This window comes from Bactrocera oleae, chromosome 4 (assembly GCF_042242935.1).
Source record: "Bactrocera oleae isolate idBacOlea1 chromosome 4, idBacOlea1, whole genome shotgun sequence".
NCBI classification, from domain to species: Eukaryota; Metazoa; Arthropoda; class Insecta; order Diptera; family Tephritidae; genus Bactrocera; species Bactrocera oleae.
Genome location: NC_091538.1, coordinates 45167894 through 45186766, shown reverse-complemented (window position 1 = coordinate 45186766; position 18873 = coordinate 45167894). Strand labels below are relative to the sequence as shown.

At 33.8% G+C, this 18873-nt stretch overlaps 1 protein-coding gene across 4 annotated transcripts in view; it reads left to right on the top strand.

Moving 5' to 3' along the window:
• Window positions 1-18873, top strand: part of dpr12 (defective proboscis extension response 12) — a 237419-nt gene that overhangs the window by 87680 nt on the left and 130866 nt on the right. For all 4 annotated transcript variants that reach the window (XM_036362709.2, XM_014244248.3, XM_036362706.2 and 1 more), the window contains one exon: window positions 1486-1541. The gene's annotated coding sequence lies outside the window, so the exon portion shown is untranslated. The remainder of the gene's footprint in view (window positions 1-1485; window positions 1542-18873) is intronic.

Sequence of the window (18873 nt, the reverse complement as noted above, 5' to 3'; positions counted from 1 at the left end):
TGCACGTAAGAAACTGATGGTAGATTTGAAATCAGTAATTTAAATTAGTAAGAAGCAGCTTAGAAACTTAATAGAACAAAAAAAGTAAAAGTTTTGTTTATCTGTATTATACCTTGCATACTCATCTGGTAGAGCTAGAATTTTTTAAAAGCTACAGTTGGCTATTAACATAAAACAAGAATGCTGTGCTTCCAGAACTCTTGAATTTTTGTTTTATTTCTAGTTTTTCATCTGAAATTTCTTCGAAAAAATTAACACTAAGGAAGTATTAATGATGGTTGGTTGTACATAACTACATTTGAGAAGGAAATGTTTAGAGCTTACATTAAAAGGAGTTTTGGAGTATTATATTAAAAGTAATCTTAAATGACTTGGAACTTGAATTTTAGGTATTAACAAGGCTTAATACAAAATTATTTAAACCATATCCTACATATCACTATCTTTTTAAACTTATTTTTAAATCATTGAAAAATATTTACTAAAATATGGCATTTTTGAAAGCTTAACTTATTAATAATAAATGTCACATCCTTTGCATAAATTTAATTCTTATTTAAAAATTTAATTAAAATCTAATCGAATAACATATCAGTTATTTGCTTTTTCAGATAAAACCTGTCAAAATAACTACAAGAAATTTCTGTGTTTATATTTAAGAATCAGCAAGTACTCCATTGCGTATACGTTACCACTGAATGTCTGCATTTTGCAGACTCCTTTCATAGAGTACATACGTACAGAAATATGCTTTTGTAGGAAACTCATACTTTTGATTCTCGTTGAAAGAAGTTTCAGTGCAGAGCTGAAGATAATATGTAAATAGTGAAGCCTGACATGTAGTGGAGAAGCAAACATATGTGTGTATACTCCCTGTTAAGTGGAAGAGAAAATTCTCGACATATTTCTGAACAATTTTCATCACACGAATCAGAGGTTTGCGTTTTCACTAACACATACATATGCACACATATAAATGGTATCGTATACCATACCATATATTCCATATACCATATATATATACATATAATATATATATATATATTATATAATAATATGTTATAAGCACATACCATATATAATTGCTTTGTTGCCGCAGTTCGGTGAAAACTCCGATTGGCTTTGTTGCACACGCACAGCACCGGAGACTGGATTTCCGCCTGGCTGACTTAATGCATTCCACGGCACTACTCTTGTTTGATACGTTTGTGTATGTGTTCGTAATGCAGCATTTTCATAAGTAATCGCCGACATATTGCATGTTCTAATAAACTATGTATGCCACAAAGCGCAGGAGAACTTGAGAGATGAATTAAACATCAGCTTTTAAGGATTAGCAAATCTATTAAATGGAAACCATTTAATGAAAGGATGAATTTGTGGATTCTGAAATTTTAATAATTGAGTGCCATTAAAATTATTATTAAGCTAGTTAAGTGTGAAATATATATATTAATACTAATAAATATTTTCCTTTATTTTCAGAAGATTGTTGTGGATTTGCAGTGACAGTGTAATCAATTACTAAATAAAGTAATCAAGTAAGTGAAGAAAGATAGCTAGTTATATTTTGGTTCAAAATTGCAGGAAAGTAGTTAATTTATGTAATTTTAGTATACATTTTATTCATAATAATTAAAATTTTTCTGCTAAAAATGCTTTAAAAGCCAACGAAAATACTTTCAGTATTATTTCAATTCAGCTTTAACAAAATATCGCTCATTGCCTTTTTTATACGTCACTTCCGTTTATTGCGGAATTATTAAGTGACAGTGTCGAATGTCTGCTAAAAAAAAAATTATTTTTGGGGCGAGTGCCAGTGTGGTAGCCATTAATTCGCCTCATAGGCCTCACAGCCATTCCATTAACGTTTCATTTGTCAATGTCAGTAGGGGGGAGTGGTTGCTCCTATTGTGGGGCTATGAAACGTAAGGATCGCACCGTTCAGTGATTTTTGGAATGTTAAGGCGCATCTCTGACTATTGGAGAAATTTAATGGCCATCACTGCTGCCATGTAGCTGTCGCGTTTCTGTCTTGTTCCTGACACTCAAACATAGCGGCAACCCCAATGACGGCTTCACTTTTACCCCAATTCAGAGGGTTTATGATATGGCAGATGAAGAGAATTAAACTATAATAATAGCTGTATATATTTGCAAACTGTAAATAGAATTCTTAATGCGCTTAAAGGCATGAAAAACTAGCATTAGGACGTATTTTTAACAGTCTCTAGCTGAGACTTTCCTAAAAACATATACACTAATGACTCTTAGCTAACTCTGCCTATTATGCGCAAAGTATATCAAGTGTACTTCGTATTAATATCAAAATTCCCATCGTGGCTGGGCATAGGTTAGGCAGTTTGTCTCAGTTCTTAGATTTCATTGGAACTTTGCTAGTCATATTTTATATCGAATTTTTTCCCATATGATGTAAAATATTACCTAGAGAAACGTTCCGTGAGATTAATGGTGTCTTGGGGGATGGTACTCTATCACTTCGAACCGCGGAGGAATGGTTTCGACGATTCAGAGCCGGTGAAAACGACACCATGGATAAGCCAGCCGGCGGAAGACCTGTGACGACAAATACCGATCAACTCATGGAATACATCGAGTTAGACCGGCATATGGCATCTTGTGACATCGCCCAGGAGATGGGAGTTAGTCACCAAACCATTTTGAACCATCTGCAGAAGGCTGGATACAAAAAAAAGTTTGATGTTTGGGTGCCGCATAATTTGACGCAAAAAAACCTTCTGGACCGAATCAACGCCTGCGATATGCTGCTGAAACGGAACGAATTCGTCCCATTCTTGAAGCGGATGGTTACTGGCGACGAAAAATGGATCACATACGACAATATCAAGCGAAAACGGTCGTGGTCGAAGGCCGGTGAATCGTCCCAAACAGTGGCCAAGCCGGGATTGACGGCCAGGAAGGTTTTGCTGTGTGTTTGGTGGGATTGGAAGGGAATCATCCACTATGAGCTGCTCCCATATGGCCAGACGCTTAATTCTACCATCTACTGCGAACAACTGGACCGCTTGAAGCAGGCGATCGACCAGAAGCGTCCAGAGTTGGCCAACAGGAAGTGTGTAGTGTTCCACCAGGACAACGCCAGACCACACACTTCGTTGATGACTCGTCAGAAGCTACGGGAGCTCAGATGGGAGGTTTTATTGCATCCACCATATAGTCCGGACGTAGCGCCAAGTGATAACCACCTGTTCCTGTCCATGGCGAATGCCCTTGGTGGTGTGAAGTTGAACTCAAAAGAGGCTTGTGAAAAGTGGCTGTCCGAACTCTTCGCAAATAAGGAGGGGACTTCTACGAAAAAAGGTATTATGAAGTTGCCGTCTGGATGGAAACAGATCATCGAACAAAACGACGCATATTTTAAATAAATCCGATCACTGTAACACTTTTTATAAAGCATTGAATGAAGAGCAAAAAAGCGGAAGGGAGATACCTTCCAACCTTATATATTTATACACAGTATTGTATTTTAATAGGTCTCACAGTTAGCTTAGCTATTCCTTTCTGTGTTATTTGATCATTTTCAGAAAAAAGCATGCACAGACACAATCTTTCATATGTTGATCAGCAAATCCTGAAGTATTAACTTAAGAGAATTTTATCTTATACCATATATACCTCAAAGTAGCAATCCTCAAGCCTAATAAGCAAAATCTAAGAAAGCGAAAAGCACATTAATTTACAAAAATAAAAGAAATATTTCCAATTCACTCAACACAAATATTTTTGCTTAGCATTTGAAGATAAAAATTTTACTGACGAATTCATTTCAATCAAATTGAAATATGTCACGTACTCTTTTAGCAAGTCAACCTGAAAAGTGAGTATTTTTCCATATCAATAAAAGCAATATTAAAGAAAATTATGCTCATAAATATAATACACACAATCAATTTCAAAAGCTATGAGGTGACTTAGCTATGCTTTTATACATATAGGTATACCATATGTGCTCTGTGCGGTCACATGCAAATTATTGAGTCTTTGTGCCGAGCAACTGTATAAAGCGTAGCTATGTGCGCCAAAGGAAGATTGTATATATTTATATATGTAAATATTACCTCAGAGTCATAGCATATTGGTATTTCGACAGCAGGATGAGCAGAGTTTGGAACACGCACAATTTATATAATATTGAGAGTACACGCCGTAAGCTGCCCGGAAATGACTCGCGCTCATGTGTGCGCGTGCGAATAATCGACATTCCAGCTTTGTGACACACCACTCTTTGCCATTCCGCGATTGCGAAAATATTTCTCCAAACTTAAATTAAAATATATTTAGCATTATTTTGGTTTTAGAGGTGAGGGTGAAAATAAGGGAGGATCTTAAGTGGGTGTAGTCGTACTTTTTGTACCCACTGTACTAATTTTTAAACGGAAATAAATTGTGTAGCAGATAAATGCACAAATGCTTCAATATACAAAAAGTTCTAATCAACAGCTACTAATAAGATTAGCTGCAGATGGAGAGTTTCGAACCCACACCGCGTGTGCAGGCACCACAAAAGTGCTTCGAAAAAACCACGTTTTCATTTCCAAGTGTATTCTAAGATGTTTTGCATGATATAATGCCTTAGATATGTAATATTATATAATACCATTCTAATTTATTGCGCTGGGTTTAAAAATTAAATATATACTCACCAACATACATACAAAGATAAATGCGCAATATATAAGTAATATGGATAATATACCCCACTGTATCCACGCGAGGGAAGACAAAGTACAAAGTTTTATCGAAACGGAAGTACACACGTGCGCGCGGAGGGTTGTGTGTGTGTGTGCAAAATTTCAGAAATATTTTATCAACCTCATAACCGGAACAAATTGTTATTAAGGTGAATTTCCACCGATGGTGGATTAGCGCGAATACTGTCGTGAGTGCCACAGGGCCTGCTTTGCCAACGCGAGTATCCTCTCCAATCGTTCGTTATGTAAATACTTTAATACATAAATACATTTACATAAGACAGGTTCAATATTATTGATGTACGTAAATGCGCTTCGTCGCAGGAAGTTGTGAAGGCATATTAGGAGGATTAAATATGCCGGGCTGTTTAATTTAACAACATAAATATATGTGTATGTATCTTCATGCTGGCAGCTTAAATTTTTAATATCTAAGAAGCTTAATTTATTATCAAATCTTTTAACGAAAATATACCAAGAACCAAGCTAAATGATAAGTTCTTAATTTCAATATATTGGTAAAACTTATAAATAAGATTTTCATATACTCTCGGTAAAACATAAAATATTTTTATGTGAAAAAATTGTTAACTTTCTATAGAAAAATACAAAATATACAAATGATACAATTTCAGAATATTTCCTAATCAATTCTAATTGAAAACCGTTCACTTCTTTAGAATTCAGTAAATGGGTATCACACAACAGCAAGTTTTCTTCCACTGGTTTCTTGAGAGCTTAATCTCCGCTAACATTTAAAAATAATTACGACAAAATATTATTTATACGGTAAAAAAGTGTATATATATTAATGTCCATCTTGGCCAAATAATTATGAAAATATGAAAAAAAAATTTCCAAAACTACTTTGTCCACGTGGCTGAAAACTGTTTGATCTGAAATTTAGAATATTTCCAAAACAAGTTTACCTTAATAAAGATATGGATATTTTAAATAACATATTCCATTTCTTATAAATACTTGTATTCAAAAACCAAATGTCTTTAAAACAAAAATTGTATATAAAAATAAAGAAACAATCGGCATTTTAGTTCAATAACTATGACGACAACTTATATAGCCCAAATTTAATTTTAAATGAGAAGAAAAACATTCAATTACATACTTAGATAACTAAGTTCGTTAAATATAGTACAGATTGGTTTGGAAGTGTCTGCTCTCACTAAGAAATAGCACTACTAGCTTCAAATTTTTATTTCTCAAGTTGCCTTTTGGAATTGATATGTCAGAGTGTTTGTTTAATATGGAAAGAATTGAATATCGTTCAGTGATTAGACTATTTGTTTTGAAAGGTTAAAAAGGAAAGGAAATTTGTTTGACTAAGCGTAAAATTGCTAATATCATCGGCAACTCAGACGAACGAGTACTTCATATTTTGCATAGAGAGTTACATATGAAAAAGCTGTTTGGAAAGTTCCACACACGTTAATAATTTAACAAGAACTGGATCGAAAGCAAATTTCTCAGCATAATTTGAAATGTTTTAAGCAGAATAAAACCGGTTTTTGCATCGTTTTGTAACTATGGATGAGACTTGGATCTACCACCATATATATTGAAACAAGAACGTTTACAGTGAACGGAAGCTGGTTGTTCAGCTCCCAAGCAGGCGAAGTCACAACGATCAGCAAAGAAGATTATGGCATCAATTTTTTTGGGATGCAAAACGAATTTTGTTGATTGACTATCCGCATAAAGATAAAACAATCAACTCTGGATATTATTGCAGCCTTTTAGAACCGCTGAATGAAAACATTCGTGGGAAAAGAAATGATTTGCAGCACAAAAAAGTTAGTTTTCCTCAAGATAATGCACCTGCTGGCAAAGTTGTTTTAACAATGACATAATTCAACGAATTACTCTTCAAAAAGAACAATTTCTTCATGAAAAACGTTTTTCGTCGAATGAAGAAGCCATTACAGCCGAAAACGGATATTTTGCAGAGCTTTCGGAAAGTCATCATAGTGATGGCATAAAATTGTTGGAGGAACATTGGAATAAGTGTATTGAAGTAAAGAATAATATATTGAATAAAAAATATATTTCGTACCAAAAATAGTATTTTTTTTATTTTGAGCGCAGAAACTTTTCAACCAATGTTTACTTGCTTAAATTCAGTGTCCGTAGCCTGATTATACTATTTCTTATCATTATTTGTGTGGAAAACTTTGTCTCAAGTAAGCTACACAGAACATTGGGTATCAACTTTAATGGGTGTTATTTTAGTCATGTGATTTTCAAGAAGAAACAAAACGCAAGTCATTTAATATTATGGACAGGAATTTAGCTTTCTTATAAAGCTAGGGATTTGCCAATATAGTTTAAAAATTATTTCGGCCAAGTTACCCCAAGGTTGGCTCAAATAAGTTTTAGGCGAGAGGCCCAATTTACGACCCCTTTTTATTGCAAATGAAGCCGTATGTCAGCAACAACGCGCGTCCATCGGTATTAAATCACACGATTTTGTAGGCCACGCCATAGTCCCACGACGCGAGATAATACGCTCATGAAAAGTGTCCTTCAATAAAGTGATTGTTTCATTGGCTGTATAGCATGTAGCGCTGTTTTTTTGAAACCAAAGGTCGTCCACATCAACATCCTTCAATTCAGACACGAAAAAGTCATAAATCATAGCTCTATAGCGTTTCCATTGACTGTAATTTTATGGCCGGCTTCACTTTTTAAGAAATATTTATGGAGATGCCCATAGAGCACACCAAACAGTGTCATAAGGATGTAATGGTATCTCAACAATTACTTGTGGGGTATCATCATTCCAAATGCCATAATTTAGTTTATTAACAAAACCATTCAACAGTGAGCTTCAAGACTGAAAAAAAATTTCTTGGAAAAATCGAGATCGGTGGCCATCTCATTTTGGGCGACGCGATTGATATTCATTTTGAAATAACAAAGCTAACTGAGCAAATCAAGTATCAGCTTCGAAAAAGGTATTGTATATTAATATATTATAGAATTATTTTAAATCCCACGTCTAAAAGTACCCCTTATATTGCTAATAGGAGGAACCGAGTCCACGGAACGTTTGCAGTATAAAATTTCTAAAGCCTTAACTCGGTAAAATAATCAAAATAATTTGCTTGAATTTAAAGCCTAGAACTTCTTCCCTACATTTCGGGGTGCGCATTCTCTCTCAATCGTATTTGAAATAAGTAAAAATATATACATATATGTATGTACATGCGTATATGTATTTATATAACATCCACACACCAGAAATACCCGAATATTCACGCTAATAACATTTCAAACGAATTATGTTAACTTAAGCGCTTCATGCATGCGACGCTTCAAAATTATAGTAGTTTTTCATTTAATCATTGCAGGCAAATATTAATTTTATGCGAGAAAGCCGAAGTTACGTATACTCCCCCACCGGAAATGCTTCGATTCGCCCATCAAATATTTAATATTGAAATATGAATTTTAATTAGCGTACACTTGCACAGAGTACGCAATATTTGCACACAGAATTTATTTATTTAATGAAATTTCAACTATGTTATTTACTCATACCTAATTTCAAGTGCACACAGGCAATGCACTCTGAACCACACCAGCTAACTGTTAAGCAAATAAGCTGAATTATGCGCAGCGCAGTACGTTTAATTGCGAATACGGATGATATAAGCTATGCGTGTTGATCTTGTTGCTACAGAAATATATTTTTAATTTATTTTGGTCTGAAGTAAATTTTAACTAAACAGTTAAGTAGTAATGGCGCGTTGATATTCCCGGCAATTTGAAGCTAAAATTAATTTTAATTATACTCCTACTTATATGCGAGGTAATAATTTCTCATTCTACGTATTTCAATAAAATCGAATTCAAGTACTAGCGAACTTTTGCTTTATTTCTGAGCAACTTCACTGAATTATGCTTTCGCTTCTGCCTTACTGCATAAATGTTTTCTTTAATTATCTTGTGTTCGCTCTTCTTAATATATTCCCTTGTACCCAATTCTTGTCGAAAACTTCCAAAGTACATCAGTCAAAACTTTTTAAATTTAACGCTTGGTTGGTACAAAAAGAAATGCGAAAAAATATGCACGCGTACGCAATTGACAGCATTGGTAATTGGCGCGAAAAAGTATGGGTGGAAATTCGAGGCAGCACCGGAATATGAATATTTAATACAAACAAGAGTATGTAAAGCATGTCGAAACAAATATCTTCGCAAACTTAACTTTTCTTTATTTATTTACTGTACATATTGTACGTATGTGCCTGTAGATATTATATAAAGAAAGTGCAGTTTTTGCGTTGAATCAACTTTAAGCTCAAGTTTTGTGAAGATTTTATAATATAAGCTCATCTCTATATAGTCTGTACGATATGCTTTTTAAGGAGTTCTTGAAAGAAAAATTTCCACTTGATGCAACAAATTGTTGTATTTCACAGGTACATATATTAGTCATAGCATTTAACAAGTTAGGTCAGTCTAGAGTTCAAAATTCTTCATTTGGACAATTTATTCTGGAAGTGAGAAGAAAGTAATTAAACCTCTTCCTTCCTGGTTTTATTAGACATAGAGTTTAAAAAAATATACATATTGAAGTTTTGAGACAAACGTCTGTCACTTGACCAATCTCGGAATCACTTTTTTCTTAAGGGCATATATGTGTAACGGTAAATCTGGGAATACATGCCATCTGAATCAAAATAAAAAACGAATCTTAATTTGCATAACATTTTCTTAAAAAAGTTTAATTTTCAGCTCTACATTGGTTTTCACAAAATGGCGAACTTTTAAAAAAAATGGTTTTGTTTTTTATACCCTGAACAGGGTATATAAAGTATGCCACGATGTATGTTACACCCAGATGGCAACTTCGGAGACCTTATAAAATATAACACCATCTAAAGCGTGACGAGCTGTGTTGATTTAGCTATGTCCGTCTGTGTAAACGCCACCTAATTGCTAAGTTTGCGTGGTATAGGTCTGAAATTTTGCACACGTCCTTTTCTCAACAAAAAGCTGCTTATTTGTCGGAACCGCTGATATCGGAGCACTATAGCATACAGCTGTCATACAAACTGAACGATCGGAATCAAGTGCTTGCCTGAAAAACTTTTTCATTTGAAGAGAGGAAATTTATGAAATTTGCTATAGATTAATACTCCAGGCATTAGTGCAATCCTCGAAGAAATTGTTCAGATCAGATCTTTTGCATTTGTGAAGGGTATTAAAAGTTGGGTGCAACCGAAATTAACGTTTTTATTTGTTTTTATTATTTTTTAGTTTGAGTTTAGGGCTTTTGAATCAAACTTTTGTTTAACACTGTTATACTAATTGAATATTGTTTCTAAGAACTTAAGGTGTATTTCAAGGCAAAAAATTTAAAATGCAATCATGGACTGTTCTAACCCCTTAATCTATAAAATTATAATTCTATAGAAATTAAATTTTGACATCATCACATCATGGACTTAAAAGTTTAAGATCTGTTTTTCAACACTTGAATACATTTCAAATTAATAAAGTGATTATAAAATACTGTATTCTCTTTCTATTCTGTCCTATTATCTTCAAATATGTGCAACTTGACTGAAATAAATAAATGCAATAACGTTCTTATCTTTGTGTGCGCACTATCGCACATTATTTTTAATTTGACGCGAAAGGAGATTAATTCCTTAAAAGATTTGAAGCGACAGAGTAACATAATTAATAGCTTAGCAAAATAATGAAGTACTGTTGCTGCTGCGCCTGTGTCTGTGTGCGGGAAGGCTAAAATAATGAGCCAAAGAGAAAGGTGTAGGTGCAGCTGATAATGGAAAGTTATAACGACATATGTATAACAACAAAGTTCATATGTTTGCATATCAACGAGCACCATAAAATCTGGCTTAGTGCGATGAAAAAACTTTTGACACTTATGTATTTTATTAACGTATATACTTGTACATGTGGCGCTGCGAACTTTTTCGCTCGTAAATAAGCAATAAACTTAACAAAATTATCACAGTAAGCATGTACCGCAATTAATTTTTGGTGACTGTGTGTGGGTTTAAGAATACATATATGAAATACATGTATTGTATAAGTAAGAGTACATAAAGTGTATAAAAGAACCTATATAAGTATATGTAGTAGTAGAAAAACGAACTCTCAAAGGTCATGTGCCGCCATATTGTTATACGTGTGGGTGTTTAAGTAACCACACAGCGACGGGTGCTTGAAGGATTTTACGAAAAATCTGCTAGTTTGTATCCTTTGAAAAACTTTACATTTTCATAAGATATACTTAACTATCGATCATCCAAAAGAATTGTTGGTATTTTTGTAGGACCTTAATTATGAGGAGTAGTCATCTTTTAGGATGATTGCGCTTGACAGAGTTTGTGGCTTCACTTATTATACCTCTGCCAGTGTCTTATACCGTGAGGCCCCCAAATGCTTAAAGCGTATCCTTGCCAATACGGGACAAGTGCTCAATAGATGTTGCATTGTTTCCTTGGTACCTGGCTCTTAACATATCCAGCAATTTTCTCGATCTGCTGTCGATGCCTTTGTGACCTGGCACCCAGTGAAAGTGAAGTCGCTTGGTTCTAGCGACATTTTCAACTACTGCCCTACTTTCCAAGATACTTTTGGCCGATATCCGAACCGAGGGTAAAGCCTTGATTGCTGCTTGGCTGTCCACATAGATTTTAACTTTGAAGTTGCCTGCTATTGTATGAGATGCTAGCTCCGCGGCTTTCAAATAGCGAAGATCTCTGCTTGAAACATACGGCGTTGGTCCGGCAGCTTAAAAGTCTGCCTCATGCCTAACAGTATATCTACCCCCCTCAACTCCGTTCTATGGAGCCATATATATGGTATATATTTCGAGGCTACATTTTCAACATAAATATAAACTTGTATATTACGTATTCATTTAGATTCTTTTTGGAGCAGAGAGAGAACGTTAATGCAACGCCTATTAAGTATCATCTCAAAACTACATACGGTTGTACTGTCTCAATACAAATTATTATACAGAAGTATTTAGCGTGTGATAATCTAAACATTACTTCTTTATTAAACATTGAAATATATTTTCATGATATAAAAAGAAAATTTTCTAAGATAGATTTACATCTAACAGTGCTTTGCTTAATCTCTTATCCGTATTTCCTACTAGGAAGATTGTCAATAACTCTTACATAATTTGAGCAAATAGTCACATATATGTAATAGAATATCACATGCACACACGTCGTGTACGTGCTATTTAATATAAATAACTATATTTAGCTGTTTGGCCACACAGGGCGTATACGCAACAACTAACAGCATAAAGCCTTGTCACCGCAAATGAACTGAAGTGGTTTAATACACAATTATGTTGTTCTGCAACACGTTGCTGTTGTTTTTTATGCTATAGGGATATTGCGTTACAATAAAAGTTCTCTCTTTTCTTAAATACACACCAACGATAATTAAGTCCATAATTAAGATCCGGCATAAATATAGATTTAGAAGTGGCTTACGTAGAGAAAAGGATATATGAAAACCCAGATAACAAAAAAAATATTGCCGTAATAAAAGCAAAGCCGAAAAGCGGATATATAAATTATACAAAACCAAAAAACTTAAGTACAGCGAATTACAAATGTTGTACAATTCTATGTGGATTTACGAGTTCATGGAAGGTCAGTTGGCTTATGTTGAGTGATTTTGTGCCTTTAATTCTTTGTGTGTGTACTTGTATTTGTGTTTAGTAATCGCAGCGCAGTGGTCTAACTGAGATGGCTAAAGTATAATTTAATGTCAAGGTGGACACAATCAATCAGCGTCAATTTGATATATATTAGTGTAAGTATACATATATATATATATATATATATAGGTATGTGTGTTTTTTGTTTTTGTAAATTTATATATCCGCTTTTCGGCTTTGTTTTTATTACGGCAATATTTTTTTTTATATTACTTTATATATATATACATATGTGTATGCGTGGTATGTCTGCGGTTGAGAATGGAATTGATGGGCGTTGGAGTGGGGAAGAATAATAGAAAAAGGTTGGCTAAAACTTAGCAGTTACATATTTCAAAATTAGTTAAAATCCAGTGTGGGCTGTAACAACGGTAAAATAACGCAAATAAAATAAACAGAATATGCGACAGGGCAACCAAGTAGATTGAGCAACAACAATAACTGTAAGTGGTTCTTCTGTTCCCGCTACAAGCATACATGAATATATATACCAACACGTGTATTATACACATACACATGTACTATGTATATGTATGCATACCAGCACCTGCTGTGTCCCAAAAATCACTTAGATCCACCCACCTTGTCGGGTGCAACACACAAATCACCAGCAGCAACACACTTACGAGCATTTACCTGTCCATAGTTTGCTTCAAATTTGCCGACGGTCAGCAGGCGCAGAGCGACAGAATAAAAAAGAAGCAACGAGTAACAGCAGTTGCCTATGAAAATTGGTAAAACTTGCTCAAACAATGTCACCGTTTATTTATTTTATTTGAAATATTGATTGCTTAAAAGGGTTCAACGTAAAAAATTCAGCCATACGAGCAGATTTCACGTACACACACATTCAAACAAATACATTTAGTAATATAAACGTGTATCTGGCCATATGTGAGTAAGTGAAAAGCTTTTAGCATGAAATTTTGATGAAAAATCGTTCAGTTTGACCCTATCAGCGTTAACTGGTGAGCCTTGCCGACTAACTGTTTCGCTGAAAGATGTCGGTATTAAGGACATAAATGCTTTCAGTACGAGGAATGTCAAAAATTAATAAAATATGCACATATTTATACACATATACACATATAGGATACATCTCCATATCTGTTTGGGGAGAAATCTAATAATTTTTTGTTCAGCGACTGTCAGCCAGCTGGAATTCGAAAAATTGGGATTTATTGATTACGTTCGAATAAAAAAGAAATAACTGCAATTTATATAAATATATGTATTGTGCGATATTATTTTTGGGTGTTTGCGCTCGATAATTTGAAAACCTATATATGTTATTAATAATTTCAGTTGGTGCGTAGAACCGCCAATTTCTATGTAAAATAGCTTCTTTTATGAAGAGTAGTGGAGTTACGTTGGAGGAATTAAAAAGTCGATTTTGACACAGTTATGTTCTGCAGAACACAATTTCGGTCTGCTGAGTGAAAATAAGAAAATTTTTTTATACATATTTGGAAAACTAAATAATTTAATAACTTTTTGTATAGACGAAGGTAGATACTTTTTGAAAGCAAAAAAAGGTTTCGTACCTTTGGAAGAGATAGATAAAATAACTATAATGAAGAGAACTATAATTAGCTGGTGATTTGAGGTCGGGAGGATGGAGGGAAGGGCGGTTTATCTCGATTTCCAGCAAAACTACGAGTTCTATGGAAAATGTTATACCTCAAAATTTATTATGGTATAAAAAATAAATACATTAATTTTGTAAGTTTTCTCAGAAAATGCAAAAGAAGACCGCACTAAACGATCAAAGCCTGCTATTTTAGTTCATCTACCTATTATTTCGTGTAGCAGATATATAAAAAGGGATTTTCTATTTCTTAGCGGTATGTTTACGAATATTATATATTATATCATGAAATATCTGAGCCAATGCTATAAATCAATGAATGATGCAAAAATGTGTTTCTCCTATCTTATCTCATGACAGTACTAATTATATGGATTTTAATTCCGATAAGGCTTTAATAAAACTTTACACCTTGGTGACTTACTAAAGAGTAGATATACCTATAACATATACTTGAACACGGGGATATTTAATTTTTCCTTTTGATCGAGCATAAAACAATTTTTTGCAAAAAAAAAAAAATTCCACAGATTTTATTACATTTAATAAACATATTAAAAAAATTATTGCTACACCTTAAAATTATTAAGTTTACCTAAATATTTCTAAAGCTACTTCCTTTAACTGGTATGGTGCTTAAGTTCGATTACTTTTAAATAATTTCATTATCTAACTACTTTCAAAAAAAGGATTAGATGTTAGTGAGACTCCGGCTTTTAAAATGGACAACAACATATCGTAATAACCAGTAGAGAACGTCTAACAGTAGTAAAAGCATAGCATCTATTTGAGTTGGTTTGTTTGAGACTTCCAGATTTTCGGGAAGAAACCGACATTTAATTGTTTATAAAAAATCGGAATTGAAAAAAAATCTTACCACTTCATATTCTATATTTTAAAAATTCTGACTACCCCCAACCCTTAAAAAAATATTTTAATATATTAAAATAAATTCCGGCCCCAATATCTAACGAAAGTAGATTAGTTATATCGACAAATTTTTAATAAAAAAATTTAAACATAGACCAGTGGGAGCTAGTTTTTCATAGTTTGAAGAAAGTAATATCGGCTGAGACAATTTGTTAGGCAATTCTGGCTATTAACTTGACCAATAATAAATATTATTTATTCTTCTATTAATAATTAATATTCAATCCATTTCTTTAATGAGAAAAACTTTAAGCTCTTACGTATAAGCAACACAATGTTCTCCATATTCCATTCTCTCACATCAAAACCTCTCCACTTGCAAGTAATAATTTGTTATTTGCTCACATCAGTGACACAAATTCTAACATGTGTATGCTTAACCTACCGATACATACATACATATACGCATAAATATCCATTTGTAATGCCAACGTTACTTCTAAAGTGCAGCCCTTTCATGTGCTGCACTAACTATTAAACATTCACTCCAAATGGATATGCAGGCAGCGTCCGATCAAGGGAAGTGTGCGAAAGCTATATGCCAGGGCAGCCGATTATCATTTGTCAATGACCATTTGCTGTTATTTGACAGAGACAAATTACCTGTTGTAAGCAGAGGGTGGGAAATGTTGGAGTACGCATGAAAATAGCCACTTGTTGGGCAGCATAAGTGCAAACCTGCTTTCACAGTTACAAAGATATGTCTGTAAGAGAAAATTTATATCGGAAATTTTAAGTGTGCTATAATGAATGAGTAGAAAATGACTATGTTGCAAATTGTATATATTTTATATGCAGTTTTTATAATAATATTAAATATTCGATTATTAATTTCAAAACCAATTGGAATTGATTAAAATTTTATTATCGTGTTCTATTGTTCTATCAATACTTCCTTCAACAACGTCGTTTCGAAAAGTTAATGATAATCCGCTGTGGCAGTCACTGGGTTGATCAGAATAACTACCATCTCGAATTCGTAGCTAGTAAAATGCGTTGTCGCACAGAAATCCTGGAGAATCACTTGATGCCAGTTCCGGACTATAAGCACAATCCAGCCAAGCTTCCGAAGCTTTAGGTAAATTTATATGAGGTTTTGCACTGCGACCTAGGGTCTATTGTGCCCTTTCCGAAGCTTTTGACTCGTAACAATCGATGTGTGTGGCCTGGCGTTGTCTTGATGGAACATAATTCCTCTCCTATTGGCCAAAGGTGAAAACTTCGGGGCAGACGGTCCAATTGTTGACAGTACAGGTTGAGTTACACGGAGTATGAATGTGTGGAAGTCGCTCGGCACATAACAAAACTTTCCTGACTGTCAATCCTGGCTTAACCACCGTTTCCGCCAACTCACAGCGATTTGATAACCATCGGTTTTGCTTGACGTTGTCGTAAGTGACCCACACTTCATCATCAGTAACGACTCAGGAATTGATCCACGATTTGGATCCGCTTCAGAAACTGATCGATTTTGTTGTGATTCTGCAGTGATTTGCAAATCGAAATTTGCTCCATGAGAATTTTGCGGTAATCGGTGTTGCACTCTTACATCTTAAAAGCTTCTTTTTGTGTCCAACCACACTTATGGAATACGAATTATATACATATTATTAAAGCCATCTATTGGAAATATATTCGATGTACATACATACATAAGTAAAAATGTTTTCGTCAAGAATTTATGTTTTCTTTTAAACTGATCGTTGATCAATCCAAAAGTCTATAAATAAGGAGTTTTAAATATCATCGAGCCCCTTTTAATGTTCTTTATATAACAAAGGTCAATTTGGGCTCCTTAGAAGTTGATTCAATAGAAAATTATGTTGTATTGACATTTTCCTATGCTAACAATTTATTTGTTATGGGAGTTGCGAGTGTTCAAGTCATTCATATTTGAAATTTCGGATTCTATGGACTTCAAACATGATTTTTAGTATGAGGATTCACTACGGCGACCTTAAATAATCGAAATTTCATTTTTAAGGAACTCAACTCTCTTTGAAATTATCTTTTGCAAAAATTTTTTAATAATAATAGTTATAACGACGTAATTAAATTCACGAAAACTCAACATATTAAGAAATAAATACTTTCGAGGTCATTTGAAGGATAAACCATGTTAAGCTTTTAAACAAAAATAAATGCCAAACAAAAGCTGAGCAAAGAATGCTAAACAATATGTGCAATAAAATGGGAAAAGAAACGTGCTATCGCATAAAATGAGAATTTACACGCTCGCTTGCCACAAGCATAAGAGCAGCTTAATGCCGCTTAATACAATGCCGCATGCATAACCATAGAGGCGCATATAATGCGCACAAGAGTACGGGAGAGAGTGAGGGAGGCAACATTTGCAGCAGCTACGCACCGCGTGACATAGTTTGCTGGCCAAGCATAGCGAGTAATGTTGGCAACTGTTGGCAATAAGAGCAATAGTAGCAGTAACAAAAACAATAATAATAATATGCGCTACCAATAGTTAACAGCAACAACAATAAAAATCGAGGGATATGCTTTCGAGCAAAAAAGTTTTTAATATACTTGTATGTGTATGAATATGTGCTAGCACTATCCCATACATACATACGCCATGCGACATTTCGGTCCCTAGACATCGTAAATCGTATTTACTTTGAGCAGTGACAGACATTTTACTTGTGCTGTCAAAGCGGCGAAAGAAGCCGTCACACCAGCACACATGCACAAGCAAATGTAGTGTAGCATACACTTAGGCGCAAGTAATACAATTTATTATTGCCATAAGTGGAATACAATACCGAACCAAAGCATAAGTAGCTACTTAGACCTAAGTTTGTGTATCCGGCTAATACGCAAAGTGATTTACTTTTATTCAGTCACCAAATATTATGTAAGCATATTTTCATATTGTCATGAAACCGCTAATATACAAGAACAACAAATATAGGTATGTATGTAATGCATGTAGAATCCACATAAAATACATGCCGCAATTTACTTTGACTTGTCAACGCTTGTGACTGGTTTGCTTATTGCCGGGTCCATTGCCTTTCTTTTGCTTTAGTTCTTTGATTTCTCACTTCATATTTCCTTACTGATGAGCTACTTATAGACTTGTATATAAATACGCAATACACATACATATCAATAGGATTATATATATACATATGTGTTGGTTATTTTTCTTTGTTGCACGTAACAATTTGGAGTGTCGGCGCCTTTTGGGAGGAAACAATTTGTGTCACCGATGATAAATCAAAATAAAGCTCTCGTGTGCTCTACACTTGGTTGCTATGTATGTGTGTGTGTGAGTATATACTATATTTCTGACAACAGATCATATATCATAATTTCTACTATTCGGTACGTGTAAATTTCGCTGTTCGCACACTTTGTGTCAATTCAATGGAACAACTTATATTATATGTAGGTGTATGTAAATATGTAAATGTATATTTAATTTTAATCTTTTTTCGTCCAGGTCACGACTTACTCTATAACAATAGATTAAATATAATAATGCAAACATCGTACAAATATAATATATGTAATAAAGAATTTCACTATCGGATAAGAAAACAATTGTTCCATTGGTATCTAGGTTTCAAACCATTTCTAACTTTCTACTTTTCTATATAAAAAATTTAGATACAAGTAATTTCAGTATTTTAATTGCTATTTATTTATTTATATTTAATATGAAAATATAAAAGCTGATCAGATACAGAAGAAACAATTTAATTCATATCGAAATATATTCGACCATTCTTAGATCTTTTCATAAATCTATTTTAATAATTTATGTTATTAGACTCTTGTATTTTTTCTTAATCAGGCAATTTTGTATTTGTGTAAAAAGCAATCAATAATCGAAATTGCATAGAAAAGGCCAAACC